At 43.6% G+C, this 14,883-nt stretch overlaps 1 long non-coding RNA gene across 1 annotated transcript in view; it reads left to right on the forward strand.

Annotated features, from left to right (window-relative positions):
• LOC115102691 (uncharacterized) overlaps window positions 1-13,250 on the forward strand; it is a 35,993-nt gene extending 22,743 nt beyond the window's left edge. The window contains exon 2 of the long non-coding RNA XR_003859475.2: window positions 11,633-13,250. This is a non-coding gene — a long non-coding RNA (uncharacterized LOC115102691). The remainder of the gene's footprint in view (window positions 1-11,632) is intronic.
• The last annotated feature ends 1,633 nt before the right edge of the window (window positions 13,251-14,883 follow it).

Below are 14,883 nucleotides of genomic sequence, written 5' to 3' on the forward strand. Positions count from 1 at the left end.
GAAATTGTTGCATGTGGTGTTAATATTTGTGTTCAGTGTACATAGCGCCTGTTACTCCACCTGGCTGTCACACAATGCCTCTGATACTATTATGGTGAGCTACTTTTCTTCTGTTTTAATCCATTTATCTGATTATCTTCACCTGACCTCATTTACACCCCTTCTTTCCTACTCTCTTTCTTACCCTCCGTCTCTCTTCCTCCTGGAGAGTAAGGATGAGTCAGCTAGCAGAAGAAGGGAAATGTTGATGAAGGAAAGATGAGAAGGGAGGAATGTAGGGAGAGAGGGAGAGAAGGAGAGAAGGAAAGAGGGAGAGAAGGAAAGAGGGAGAGAAGGAAAGAGGGAGAGAAGGAAAGAGGGAGAGAAGGAAAGAGGGAGAGAGGGAGTGCTTTTACACCTGCATTGTTTGCTGTTTGGGGTTTTAGGCTGGGTTTCTGTACAGCACTTTGAGATATCAGCTGATGTACGAAGGGCTATATAAATAAATTTGATTTGATTTGAGAAGGAAAGAAGGAAAGAGGGAGAGGAGAGAGGGAGAGGAGAGAGGGAGAAAGAAGGAAAGAGGGAGAGAGGGAGAGAGGGAGAGAGGGAGAGGGGAAGCAGGATGAATGAACAACTTTCAGTCGAGGGTTGCACGAAAAAGGGATGCTGTCAGCAGAAAAGAGAGAGAGAGAAAGAGAGCGAATTCCATCAGCTTAAAGAGCAAATGAGACCAACAAAGGTATTGACTAAAACAGAAAGGATACGTGGGCATTGAGAGACAGGAAGAGACAGTAAGAGACAGACAGGAAGTTTGATCGACAAAGTGATGGAGAAAAGGAGTAGAGGGAGAGAGTATTATGGAAAGTGTGATGGAGGGAGTGTGTGTCTGTGTGTGGTTTTAGAGAGACAGCAAGACTAGCCTAAATCGCAACTTTAGATGTTTGTACTTAACTCAATTCTAACTTCAGGTGTTGATGCTTAACTCGTGCCTTCCGTCGATCATGCACTGAGATCAATCAGAGATTTGTATGAAAAGCAGTTCATCAAGTTAGGATTCCGGCCAGAGAAAAATAGAAAGAGTGTAAGAGTGCCATGAGGTAGAAAAGAAGAGAGCGGGGGTGAGAGAGAGGGAGTTGAGAGAGAAAGACAGTGTGTGCGTGTTATACTGCTTTCACATAGGATTTACGGTATTTTGACTGCAACAAAAATGTTTATAACGACACCTTTACAAACAGGCTAGTGGTAGTAGTGGTGTTCAGACGTGGGTGGGCATCTATTTTAATACATCCATTGAAAATATACTCCATAAAAAATATAAAAACATTATTCATTCGTTTGGGCAGGTCCTAAGAAACATTAGAGACCAATAAAATGTCATTTCAAAAGAATAGAATAAAACATTTCGAGTTTAGTTAGGCCTATGTTATGGTCTGTGCAGCCATGGCTGCGCCATCCAAATGAAGTCAATAGTTTGTTATTGATTTAAACAGACGACACCTACCCGATATCAGTCAACACACATATATATTCTATTGGCTAGTAGGAATACAATGGAATATTACAGAATATAATAAAACAAAATATTTTCCCCACACAACTTGTGTCATGGGAATGTGTTGAACAGCTGTCATTTTAAATAAAGTTATATTTTGAAACAGAGCTCAGGCCCATGTTTTTTTTTTAAATCCACGTTTCATCTCTTTCCTACCCTCACTCTGCTTTGTTAGGGAGCAGGCGTGGGGTCTTACCTTCATATTTCACAACCTCTGCAGAGTGACGACCCTCCCACTCTGTCTGCCGTATTCTGTCTTTGTTCTTGTTTCCTTATTAGGATGCCGGTGGGCGGAGTTGAGAGGGTCGTCAGCTAAATGGGAAACACCTGGGCCAGGTGTCTCCCAGGATAAATAGACCTCTTCCATATTCATGGAAGAGACTCTCTCCATGCAGACACCTTTGTAGATTGTGTTGTGGTTCTTGGTGGCCTTTTGTTTGTTTGCTTTGGCACCTTTCATCACCCTGCATTATCACATTCATGCATGCAAAACACTCACTTACACTACTGATTACTGATTACACACACCATTGTATATTATACTTAGTTGCTTTAGTTAATAAATATATATTTTGCTACTCCTTATCTCCACGTTGTCTCCCTTTGTTACGGGCTTTGAGCCGGTTCGTGACAAGTGGGTGCTCATCCGGGATCTTTGAACTATTGGTTTGGGAGACCGTGGAGGTACGTGTTTGGTGTGAATATGGTATTTGAGTGTGATCGGCCCAGTATTGGTTGCCTTTGTTGTTTGGTTTGTGTGCTGCGTTGGAGAGAGTATAATGGTTAGTTTCCAGGCCTTGCCTAGCCTGGAAACTCTTATTCTACTTTCTGTTGGGAAGTCAGTCTGAGGAGGTGAGTAAATCGGCTGTGTACCTCGGTAGGAGATTTGTGTAGGGTAGTGGAACTTGCTACCCGGAGCTATAGCCTTTTTCCCCTGATAGGCTTAGCGACGTGTTTCAATTTTGGACATGTTGGGCATGGTTAAATGTTTGTTATTTTTGTGTGGTGTCTGTGGACTGAGCAGTTGTCTCGGGGGCACGTCCGTGGCTTGGTGGAATTTGCCAGCATGCTGGGGAGTTCTATTTCCTTGCCAGCGGGCTACAGTGCGTGTGCGTAAATACCCACCGCAAATCTGCACGAAGACTAGGGTTGAGTTATTGTAGGTTTTGGGGAAGCTCCGTATCTCATCTCTCTTCTGTGGTGCTCAGGGTGATTGTCATTTCTCTGGTTGTGGTCTGATGTGCTCAGCAGAGGAGTTGAGCAAGATTATTTACTTATGACTATGGTGTCTCATGTATACAAGTTCATTCGCTTTCCATCAGAGGACCTGTTAGAATTATGTACTTAAGAACAGCTGTTGAAGATCGCTGAACACTACAAGCTTAAATGATTGAAATTAGTGAAATTCTGTTTCGTTGGAAGTGACTATGAATCGTTGGAAGTGACTATGAATCGTTGGAAGTGACTATGAATCGTTGGGAGTTGTAAAAATTAAGAAGGACCCTGATGTTCTTTTCGTTGGAGTTTGTAGCTGTTGGTCTTGTGCCATGTTCCTGAATGTTTACATGACTGACCATTGTTTCGGGTTGTCATGTTCTATCTTTCCTGTCTGTTCCCTCCTGGTCTTGTGTTCTTCTTTCCTCTTAAATATTGCTTCCTATGCGCAAAGGTTGCTGAGGTCTGAGGAGGAGGAGGTTGGTTGGGGCAGGTGGATGTGTGAACACATAACCCCTCACCAATTTGGGACGCGGGAGGCCTGTGTCAATTTGGGACGCGGGAGGCCTGTGTCAATTTGGGACGCGGGAGGCCTGTGTCAATTTGGGACGCGGGAGGCCTGTGTCAATTTGGGACGCGGGAGGCCTGTGTCAATTTGGGACGCGGGAGGCCTGTGTCAATTTGGGACGCGGGAGGCTGGTATGTTGTTCCGGGGTCCTTGTTGGTCCCCGGTTTTATGGGGGGGATGTGACTACCCTCCCACTCAGTCTGCCGTATTCTGTCTTTGTTCTTGTTTCCTTATTAGGATGCCGGTGGGCGGAGTTGAGAGGGTCGTCAGCTACATGGGAAACACCTGGGCCAGGTGTCTCCCAGGATAAATAGACCTCTTCCACATTCATGGAAGAGACTCTCTCCATGCAGACACCTTTGTAGATTGTGTTGTGGTTCTTGGTGGCCTTTTGTTTGTTTGCTTTGGCACCTTTCATCACCCTGCATTATCACATTCATGCATGCAAAACACTCACTTACACTACTGATTACTGATTACACACACCATTGTATATTATACTTAGTTGCTTTAGTTAATAAATATATATTTTGCTACTCCTTATCTCCACGTTGTCTCCCTTTGTTACGGGCTTTGAGCCGGTTCGTGACAGCAGGCATTTGGAGTTGCCTATCGGCGATTAAGCAAAATAAATAGCCTTACACTTGATTTAGGCTACATTATTGCATGCAAAAATGTTTCTGATCAGTAATAGATGAGCTATAGCCTACAGACGGTGATTCAGTGAAACAAAATCACATTAATTGATTAGGCAATTTCACAGGCTTTTTGTCAGGAGTAGGCCTAGGCTACTAAGTGAGTGTGAGTGAAGAGCAAAATAGCCGAATCCACTTGTTAAACTACATAACATGGTAAAACGTTCTAATGGCCTTGTCGCGACTTCCTCCAAAGTTGGTCCCTCTCCTTGTTCGGGCGGCGTTTGGTGGTCGAAGTCACCGACCTTCTAGCCATCGCTGATCCACTTTTCATTTTCCATTGGTTTTGTCTCGTCTTCCATCACACCTGGTTCCAATTCCATCAATTACATGTGTATTTAAACCTCTGTTCCCCCCCATGTCCTTGTTGGTAATTGTTTCTTGTAGTGTTTATGCAACGGTATGCTGGTATTTACCGGGTTTTGTTTGACCCATTTATTGTATTCTGTTGACGGTGGTTTATGGATATTAAACGACACCGTTGTAAATCAGTTTTCGCTCTCCTGCGCCTGACTTCTCTGCCGCCAGTACGCACCTCACTACACGCCTACATGAGCCAACTAGGTAAGATGATTATCGGCAGCACTCACCTCAATTTCCCAGCCTATTTGTAGCCTAACCAATATGGTATCCAAATAGATTCGGTGAAAACAAACATCTGATATCTATTGATTTATCAAGACCCCATACTTGTCAGGAAGGTAACCAAGAACCCAATGGTCACTCTGACAGAGCTCCAGAGTTCCTCTGTGGAGATGGGCGAACCTTCCAGAAGGACAACAATCTCTGCAGCACTCCACCAATCAGGCCTTCATGGTAGAGTGGCCAGACGGAAGCCACTCCTTAGTAAAAGGCACATGACAGCGCACTTGGCGTTTACCAAAAGGCACCTAAAGACTCTCAGACCAGGAGAAACAAGATTCGCTGGTCTGATGAAACCAAGATTGAACTCTTTGGCCTGAATACCAAGCGTCATGTCTGGAGGAAACCTGGCACCATCCCTATGGTGAAGCATGGTGGAGGCAGCAACGTGCTGTGGGGATGTTTTTCAGTGGCAGGGACTGTGAGACTAGTCAGGATCGAGGGAAAGATGAACTGAGCAAAGTACAGAGAGATCCTTGATGAAAACCTGCTCCAGAGCGCTCAGGACCTCACCTTCTAACAGGACAACGACTCTAAGCACACAGCCAAGACAACCCAGGAGTGGCTTCGGGACAAGTCTCTGAATGTCCTTGAATGGCCCAGCCAGAGCCCGGACTTCAACCCGATCTAACATCTCGAGAGACCTGAAAATATCTGTGCAGCTATCCAACCTGACAGAGTTTTAGAGGATCCGCAGAGAAGAATGGGAGAAACTCCCCAAATACATGCGTGCTAAGCTTGTAGCGACATACCCAAGACTCAAGTCTGTAACTGCTGCCAAAGGTCCGGACTTTCAGCCCCCTCCAAAGATTTTCTATTGGGCTCAGGTCTGGAGACTGGCTAGGCCACTCCAGGACTTTGAGATGCTTCTTACAGAGCCACTTCTCAGTTGCCCTGGCTGTGTGTTTCGGGTCATTGTCATGCTGGAAGACCCATCCACGACCCATCTTCAATGCTCTTATTGAGGGAAGGAGGTTGTTGACCAAGATCTCACAATACATGGCCCCATCCATCCTCCGCTCAATACGGTGCAGTCATCCTGTCCCCTTTGCAGAAAAGCATCCCCAAAGAATGATGTTTCCACCTCCATGCTTCACGGTTGGGATGGTGTTCTTGGGGTTGTACTCATCCTTCTTCCTCCAAACACGGCGAGTGGAGTTTAGACCAAAAATCTCTATTTTTGTCTCATCAGACCACATGACCTTCTCCCATTCCTCTTCTGGATCATCCAGATGGTCATTGGCAAACTTCAGACAGGCCTGGACATGCGCTGGCTTGAGCAGGGGGACCTTGCGTGCACTGCAGGATTTTAATCCATGATGGCGTAGTGTGTTACTAAAGGTTTTCTTTGAGACTGTGGTCCCAGCTCTCTTCGGGTCATTGACCAGGTCCTACCGTGTAGTTCTGGGCTGATCCCTCACCTTCCTCATGATCATTGATGCCCCACGAGGTGGGATCTTGCATGGAGCCCCAGACCGAGGGTGATTGACTGTCATCTTGAACTTCTTCCATTGTCTAATAATTGCGCCAACAGTTGTTGCCTTCTCACCAAGCTGCTTGCCTATTGTCCTGTAGCCCATCCCAGCCTTGTGCAGGTCTACAATTTTATCCCTGATGTCCTTACAGAGCTCTCTGGTCTTGGCCATTGTGGAGAGGTTGGAGTCTGTTTGATTGAGTGTGTGGACAGGTGTCTTTTATACAGGTAACGAGTTCAAACAGGTGCAGTTAATACAGGTAATGAGTGGAGAACAGGAGGGCTTCTTAAATAAAAACTAACAGGTCTGTGAGAGACGGAATTCTTACTGGTTGGTAGGTGATCAAATACTTATGCCATGCAATAAAATGCAAATTAATTACTTAAAAATCATACAATGTGATTTTCTGGATTTTTGTTTTAGATTCCGTCTTTCACAGTTGAAGTGGACCTTTGATAAAAATGACAGACCTCTACATGCTTTGTAAGTAGGAAAACCTGCAAAATCGGCAGTGTATCAAATACTTGTTCTCCCCACTGTATGTAAATATATATTTTTTTTTATACATTTGAAAACATTTCTAAAAACCTGCTTTTGCTTTGTCATTATGGGGTATTGTTTGTAAATTGATGAGGGGAAAAAAAATATTTTAATCGATTTTAGAATAAGGCTGTAACGTAACAAAATGTGTTAAAGGTCAAGGGGTCTGAATAGTTTCCGAGTGCACTGTATGCGTCCAATAAACTGGTCTGCACCGCACCACCCCTAGTGATTCAGGGCTAATCTCTATCCCCATCCAGCTAATTACAAGCGACTGGCTAAACGAAAAGACAAAAGCTTTTACCTCTGAGATGTTAGTCCATTTCCCGGTGCTTGACATATAGGCTCAGCCAAGATAGCATGAAGTAAAAAGACTGCACCGTTTTCCAACCCGAATCTCCTCATTGCCCCCAGAAAAATTTGCCTACATTTAGGCTATTGTTTATATGTGTATTACACTCTATGTTGAGGTAAAAATTGGAGTATAATGCTGTATGGATGTCAACCCCAATACATGTCCATGCCATAATTACCAATCAGCTGCATTACAGTTAAAAACTACTTTCCCTACCAGCATCAATTTCTATATGCTAGCTATGCTACCAGCTTAAAAAAGACTCAATCTGACATCTGCAGTGGCCCTACGGCATTTACTGTGATCCGGCCTCGGTAGAACTCAGGACATGAATTCTTCTTGCACTTCGTGGAGCAGAGCAGAGCTGTTGTGAAGGAAGTGTGTTTATACAGGACCTCCCGTCCCCACCTATCGTCAACCAATCATGTCAATGCAGAGCATTGGGAGGCAATTTGGGAGGCACACGGCTGTCTGGTATGGTTGGGTATGGAGCTCCATTTAGCCTCTGCAAACCTTCGGAGGCTCCGTAATTGCGTCACACCCTCCATATGGAGCCTCCGGACAGCATTGAAATCCCTACACAAGGTATCATAAAGATGTTTTTTTTATTTGTGAACTTTCTCTGATAGACTTTCATCAAAATGCCCCATGTTTGTTATCAAGGAAGTGAGTTTGTGTCTATACAGGATGTACCGCCCCAACATACTGTCAACCAATTATGTCAATGCGGAGCTATACTGAGCCCTCCACATTGTTACAAAATTTGGGAGGCGCACGGCGATGTGGTACGGAGCTTGATTTGGTCTTCACAAGCCTCCGGAGGCTCCGCAATTGCATCACATCCTCTGTATGGAGCCTCCGGAGCGCATTACCAGATCAAGCATAAATTGGCGTTAACAATGCAGAGGGCTCTGCATAGACATGATTGGTTGCCCGGTGCAGACAAATGTATTGGATGCGTATGACAGCTCCCTGAAGCACCAGAAGTATGAATGCTCTGACTTCTGCCGAGGCCGCATCACAGTAAATTCTGTACAGCCACTGCAGACATCGGATTCACCATGCAGAGCCTTTTAAAGCCATTGGCATCACTTTACTGAAATGATTGCCATGAGGAAGAAAAGGTATTTTGGCAGAAATAAAAGTTTAGGGTTTGATACCGCTGTAACGGCTTTCCTCCTCCTCTTCTGCGAGAAGGATCGGAGGACCAATGCGCAGCGTGGTAAGTGTCTATAACGTTCATTTACAGACAAACTGAACACTACAAAACAATAAACGTGAAACGAACAAAACCGAAACCGTACCGTGTGGCAACAAACACACACACGGAAAACAAACACCCACAACTCAAAAGTGAAACCCAGGCTACCTAAGTAAACTCTTTCATATCGTCTGAGATTCCCAAAGATTGGAAAGCTGCCACGGTCATCCCCCTCTTCAAAGGGGGTGACACTCTAGACCCAAACTGCTACAGACTTATATCTAGCCTACCCTGTCTTTCTAAGGTCTTCGAAAGCCAAGTTAACAAACAGATTACTGACCATTTCGAATCCCACCATACCTTCTCCGCTATGCAATGTGGTTTCAGAGCTGGTCATGGGTGCACCTCAGCCACGCTCAAGGTTCTAAACAACATCATAACCACCATCGATAAGAGACATTACTGTGCAGCCGTATTCATCGACCTGGCCAAGTCTTTCGACTCACAACATTCTTATTGGCACTCGACAGCCTTGGTTTCTCAAATGATTGCCTCGCCTGGTTTACCAACTACTTCTCTGATAGAGTTCAGTGTGTCAAATCGGAGAGCCTGTTGTCTGGACCTCTGACAGTCTCTATGGGTGTGCCACAGGGTTCAATTCTCGGGCCGATTCTCTTTTCTGTATACATCAATGATGTTGCTCTTGCTGCTGGTGATTTTCTGATCCACCTCTATGCAGACGACACCATTCTGTATACTTCTGGACCCTCCTTGGACACTGTGTTAACTAACCTCCAGACGAGCTTTAATGCCATACAACTCTCCTTCCGTGGCCGCCAACTGCTCTTAAACGCAAGTAAAACTAAATGCATGCTTTTCAATCGATTGCTGCCCGCACCTGCTCGCCCGTCCAGCATCACTACTCTGGACGGCTCTGACTTAGAATACGTGGACAACTACAAATACCTGGGTTTCTGGTTAGACTGTAAACTCTCCTTCCAGACTCACATTAAGCATCTCCAATCCAAAATTAAATCTAGAATCGGCTTCCTATATCGCAACAAAGCATCCTTCACTCATGCTGCCAAACACCCTCGTAAAACTGACCATCCTACCGATCCTCGACTTCGGTGATGTCATCTATAAAATAACCTCCAACAGTCTACTCAACAAACTGGATGCAGTCTATCACGGTGCCATGCGTTTTGTCACCAAAGCCCCATACACTACCCATCATTGCGACCTGTACGCTCTCGTTGGTTGGCCCTCGCTTCATACTCGTCGCCAAACCCACTGGCTACAGGTTATCTACTAGTCTCTGCTAGGTAAAGCCCCGCCTTATCTCAGCTCACTGGTCACCATAGCAGCACCCACTCGTAACTTGCGCTCCAGCAGGTATATCTCACTGGTCACCCTCAAAGCCAATTCCTCCTTTGGTCTTTCCTTCCAGTTTTCTGCTGCCCATGACTGGAACGAATTGCAAAAATCTCTGAAGCTGGAGACTCACATCTCCCTCACTAGCTTTAAGCACCAGCTGTCAGAGCAGTTTACAAAACATTGCACCTGTACTTAGCCTATCTGTAAACTGCCCATCTATCTACCTACCTCATCCCCATACTGGTATTTATTTATTTTTCTCCTTTGCACCCCAGTATCTCTACCTGCACATTCATCTTCTGCCGATCTACCATTCCAGTGTTTTAATTGCTATATTGTAATTACATCGCCACCATGGCCTATTTATTTCCTTAACTTACCTCATTTGCACTCACTGTATATAGACTTTTTGTTTTCTTTTGTTCTACTGTATTATTGACTGTATGTTTTGTTTATCCCATGTGTAACTCTGTGTTGTATGTGTCGAATTGCTACACTTTATCTTGGCCAGGTCGCAGTTGCAAATGAGAACTTGTTCTCAACTAGCCTACCTGGTTAAATAAAGGTGAAATAAAATAAATCAATAAAAATTATTCTCAATCAGAGACAACTAACGACACCTGCCTCTGATTGAGAACCATACTAGGCTGAACTCAAAACCCCAACATAGAAAAACACAGACTGCCCACCCCAACTCACGCCCTGACCATACTAAAATAAAGACAAAACTAAGGAAATAAAGGTCAGAACGTGACAACCGCCAATACCTTCTAGATATAAAGAAAAGGCTGAAAAAAAGTTGGCAGTATGATAAAGTTGACGGATAAACCTCTTAGTATGAAAGGGATTAGAGAAAAGAAAAAGAAAGTAGAGAAAAATAATGTTCAACAGAGAAACTGAAAGTGCTACAGATGTAACACTCTTTCCAGGGTCAGACAGTTCCAAGAGAGGGGGTCTGAACTTAGCTGAACTGTTTTTGCTGTTGTGTTCCTGCTGCTGTGGCTCAGTGCTCTCTCCATTGATCGGGTTAAGGTCATTATGTGGCTGTAAGGTCGCCCAGCTGTCTCTACCCGGCGTTAATCACTCACTAATCGAAGGGAAAGGACTCTGATTTAGTTCTCTCTCACGGCCCAGAGTGCTACCCTGTCTGTCTGTCTGTCAGATATGAATGTCTACATTCCAAAATGGCACCCTAACCCCTACATAGTGCGCTACTCTATGGTAGTGCACAGGGCCAGATAAAGAAATTATAGGCCCCCGGGGCTTTGTTTAAAAGAAATATTGAACTCTGAATTCCATCAGCTAAATCATATAGGTATCTTTTGGTATACACACTGTCAATCAATTTCGCCAATGCCATGGTAGCCACTGCTAGACTGATAGCTGCCTTCGGCAGAGTAAACATGTTTGTTTGCTCGTTCTATCTTTGACTAACGTTAGCTAACGTTACCAAATAAAGAGTGTCTCAATTTGGTAGCCTTCTATTCTCGCCCTTGTCTGGTAAACACTCCGTAACTAAAAATAAAATTGTCGATATACAGTAGGTAAATCACTCTGTGTGCAATGATGAATGTGTACAGGATAAATCATATAAATCATCTATGGTTGGTATAGCTGGCTTGCAATCTTGCTGCCTTTTTAGTGATGCTAGCTAGCTAACAGCAAACGGATAATATTGAAATGTCCATGTTAGGTATGCGTAGCTAGCCAGTCTAAAAGAGATCAATTCAATTAGTGGGGTGGTTCAATTGTGTATTGTTGTGTATTTTGTTGTAGCTGGTACAGAACCTGATTCTACCAATACGTGCTTCCAACCCCTAGCGCTGCACAAGGTGAAGGTAAATTGGCCAAAATATTTACAAGCTGAAGGCTAAGCTAGCTGAATTTACAGTAAGCATGGCATAAACATGAATTGGGTAGTGTTTGTATGGTTTGTGTTATGGGGTTACAAGTGGTTAGAGGTACCCTTGGACCACAGATTACCTTCCAGACCATATAATCAATTGCATCTACCCCTCTTCTCTTTTTAGCTTTTGTAAAACTCAGGTTATCTGGAGTCGTTCGACAGTGCCCTGCTGAGAAATACCCTGAAGCGGGGGCATTTTGGGTACACAAGCACGAGGGAGCGGACACACCTTGCGTTTATGGAGCACAACAAGATTGTGGGACAGAAACCATCCAGGGATACTGAACGGTTTAAAATCAACACGACAACAGTAATGACACAACCACCTCATTATTCCCGAAACACAGTACAAAAACATGTCAAAACAATTCCCCTGCAAAAGGCTACTATTGACAAGAATGACCGCTCAAAGTCAAATGGGCTGGGGGAGGTTTTACAGACAGTACTTTGAGATGAGGAAGGGGTTTTCGGTTGTGCTTAGACAGTAAATGTATTGTGTATGAGAGCGATTAAGTGCCTTTTCTCCTCGAAGCTGTACATGGCTCTGTAGCATAAAAAAATGCTAGACATTCAGATATCAAATCATGTTTATTTGTCAACATTAAAATACAGGAGAATGTACACTATGTAATGCTAACTCAAGAGAACTGGGTATTCAACAACGTTATATGGTAAAAGTAACATTCAAATATATATATATATATAGTATGAACAGCATAGTACAGTTCAGTGTGTCTCAGGTGTAGGGACACACACGTGCTGAGAACTGTAGTTACACCAGATAATGTGAGTTCCTCAATATTTTAGCAGACATCTTGGCTATTTCAAGTCTTCTCCCATTGATTGAGACAGGTGGGTGTCCACTCCAAAGTGCTGAGTGTCATGATGACAGAGACCTGTCTATCAATGAGTGAGAAGACACGGATGGTGGCACACCATCTTTTTGGAGCAAAAAAAAGCATTTATTTTAATAACGGGAGCATTTGACATTTTATGACTCCCGTTTCCTCTGATTCGAGGACATTGCTAAGGTTGGTTGAAAATACATATCCTGTGACTCCCAGTAATGGATACCAAAAATCTTTAGTTAAATCACATTATCTGGTGTAACAATGTGTATATAAAAGAACTGGTGATCAGCAGATAGGAGAGGTGGTCATGATAAAATTGCAATTCCAAAAGAAACCTACAGTAAATTCAGGGAATAATTGTAAAGCTGTGGGAGGAGTGTTGTCATGATCAAACTGTCATTCAGCTCCTCATCTGCTTGAAATCCATCATAATGTCTAATCCCTCGAGGGGGATACAGTTCACGGGATACAGTTCTGCTACAATGACACATGCAGACAACAGAATTATGTTTCTGTATCGAGAATCCACTTCAGGAAGAAGCCCAGGCATTAAACGTTATTGTCTGCAAGACAACAAAAAAACATACTCTATTGTACAGTTTGAACAACAGTTGAACCGTGCCAGCAGAACATCAACATTAGGGTAGACTAGTTGTACATGTATAAATTTTTCAGTTGTGCTGTGATGCTTTACATAGATTTTGAACCTTTTCTAATCATAATAGTATCCACAGATTGTGAGCTAAAGATAAACCTTTCCTAAGAATATTATATTATTTATTGACTGACTATGGTTTTCCAAATCACCCAACACTGCTGTAAGGTTAACTGCTGTAAGGTTAATAAACTCAGCCCAACAAGTTCTAGTCTTTCAGACTGGAAAAAAATGTGTCTGCTTGTATATTTGCTAATGAATCCACCTATAGGAACATTGCTGAAAGATGTCCAATGGCTCTATCGAATAAGGACAACCATATTTACACCCCAAAAACGCATAGTGTGATCAGTAGAACATTGAGCCTTTGAAATGCCACAAAGCAGGACTAGGTGTATTTTTTTGATCTCCTGGGTAATTATGTGTGAAACACACCTCACTGTCCTAGAAATGCCTCAGACATTATGAAAACAAGCCCAGATTCCCCCAGGGTGAAATTCCCCTTTCACATGACAGGAGACATTAGCTGAATCTTCTTTTAATTCCACAATGACCAAAATGAGTTGCTACTCTGACAAACGGAAATCAATCTGGTCCTGACTTCAGACTAACAATAGTCCAGGAAAATGAAGCGCCACAGATTGTACAATATTAGGAAGAACTATATTTAGTATACACTACCGCTCAAAAGGTTTGGGGTCACTTACAAATGTCCTTGTTTTTGAAAGAAAAGCACAATTTTGTCCATTAAAATAACATCAAATTGATCAGAAATATAGTGTAGACATTTAGTTGCAAGTGACTATTGTAGCTGGAAATGGCTGATTTTGAATGGAATATCTACATAGGCGTACAGAGGCACATTATCAGCAACCATCATTCCTGTGTTCCAATGGCTCGTTGTGTTAGTTAATCCAAGTTTATCATTTTAAAAAGGCTAATTGATCATTAGAAATCCCTTTTGCAATTATGTTAGCACAGCTGAAAACTGTTGTTCTGATTAAAGAAGCAATAAAACTGCCCTTTAGACTAGTTGAGTATCTGGAGCATTAGCATTTGTGGGTTCGATTACAGGCTCAAAATGGCCAGAAACAAATAACTTTCTTCTGAAACTCGTCAGTCTATTCCTGTTCTGAGGAATGAAGGCTAATCTACGCGAGAAATTGCCAAGAAACTGAAGATCTGGGACAACGCTGTGTACTACTCCCTTCACAGAACAGCGTAAACTGGCTCTAACCAGAACAGAAAGAGGAGTGGGAGGCCACAGTGCACAACTGAGCAAGAGGACAAGTACATTAGGGTGTAGTTTGAGAAACAGACGCCTCACAAGTCCTCAACTGGCACCTTCATTAAATAGTACTCGCAAAACAATAGTCTCAACGTCAACACTGAAGAGGCGACTCCGGGATGCTGGCCTTCTAGGCAGAGTTCCCCTGTCCAGTGTCTGTGTTATTTTGCCCATCTTAATCTTTTCTTTTTATTGGCCAGTCAGAGATATGGCTTTTCCTTTGCAACTCTGCTTAGAAGGCCAGCATCTCGGGGCTTGGCACACCTGTATTTGGGGAGTTTCTCCCATTCTTCTCTGCAGATCTTCTCAATCTTTGTCAGGTTGGAGGATGGGGAGCGTCGCTGCACAGCTATTTTCAGGTCTCAAGAGATGTTCGAAGTTTAGGCTCTGGCCGGGCCACTCAATGACATTCAGAGACTTGTCCCGAAGCCACTCCTGCATTGTTTAGGCTGTGTGCTTAGGTTCGTTGTCCTGTTGGAAGGTGAACCTTAGCCCCAGTCTGAGGTCCTGAGCACTCTGGAGCGGTTTTTCATCAAGGATTTCTCTGTACTTTGCTCCGTTCATCTTTGCCTTGATCCTGA

The sequence above is a fragment of the Oncorhynchus nerka genome, linkage group LG20 (genome assembly GCF_034236695.1).
Source record: "Oncorhynchus nerka isolate Pitt River linkage group LG20, Oner_Uvic_2.0, whole genome shotgun sequence".
In the NCBI taxonomy this organism is placed as follows: Eukaryota; Metazoa; Chordata; class Actinopteri; order Salmoniformes; family Salmonidae; genus Oncorhynchus; species Oncorhynchus nerka.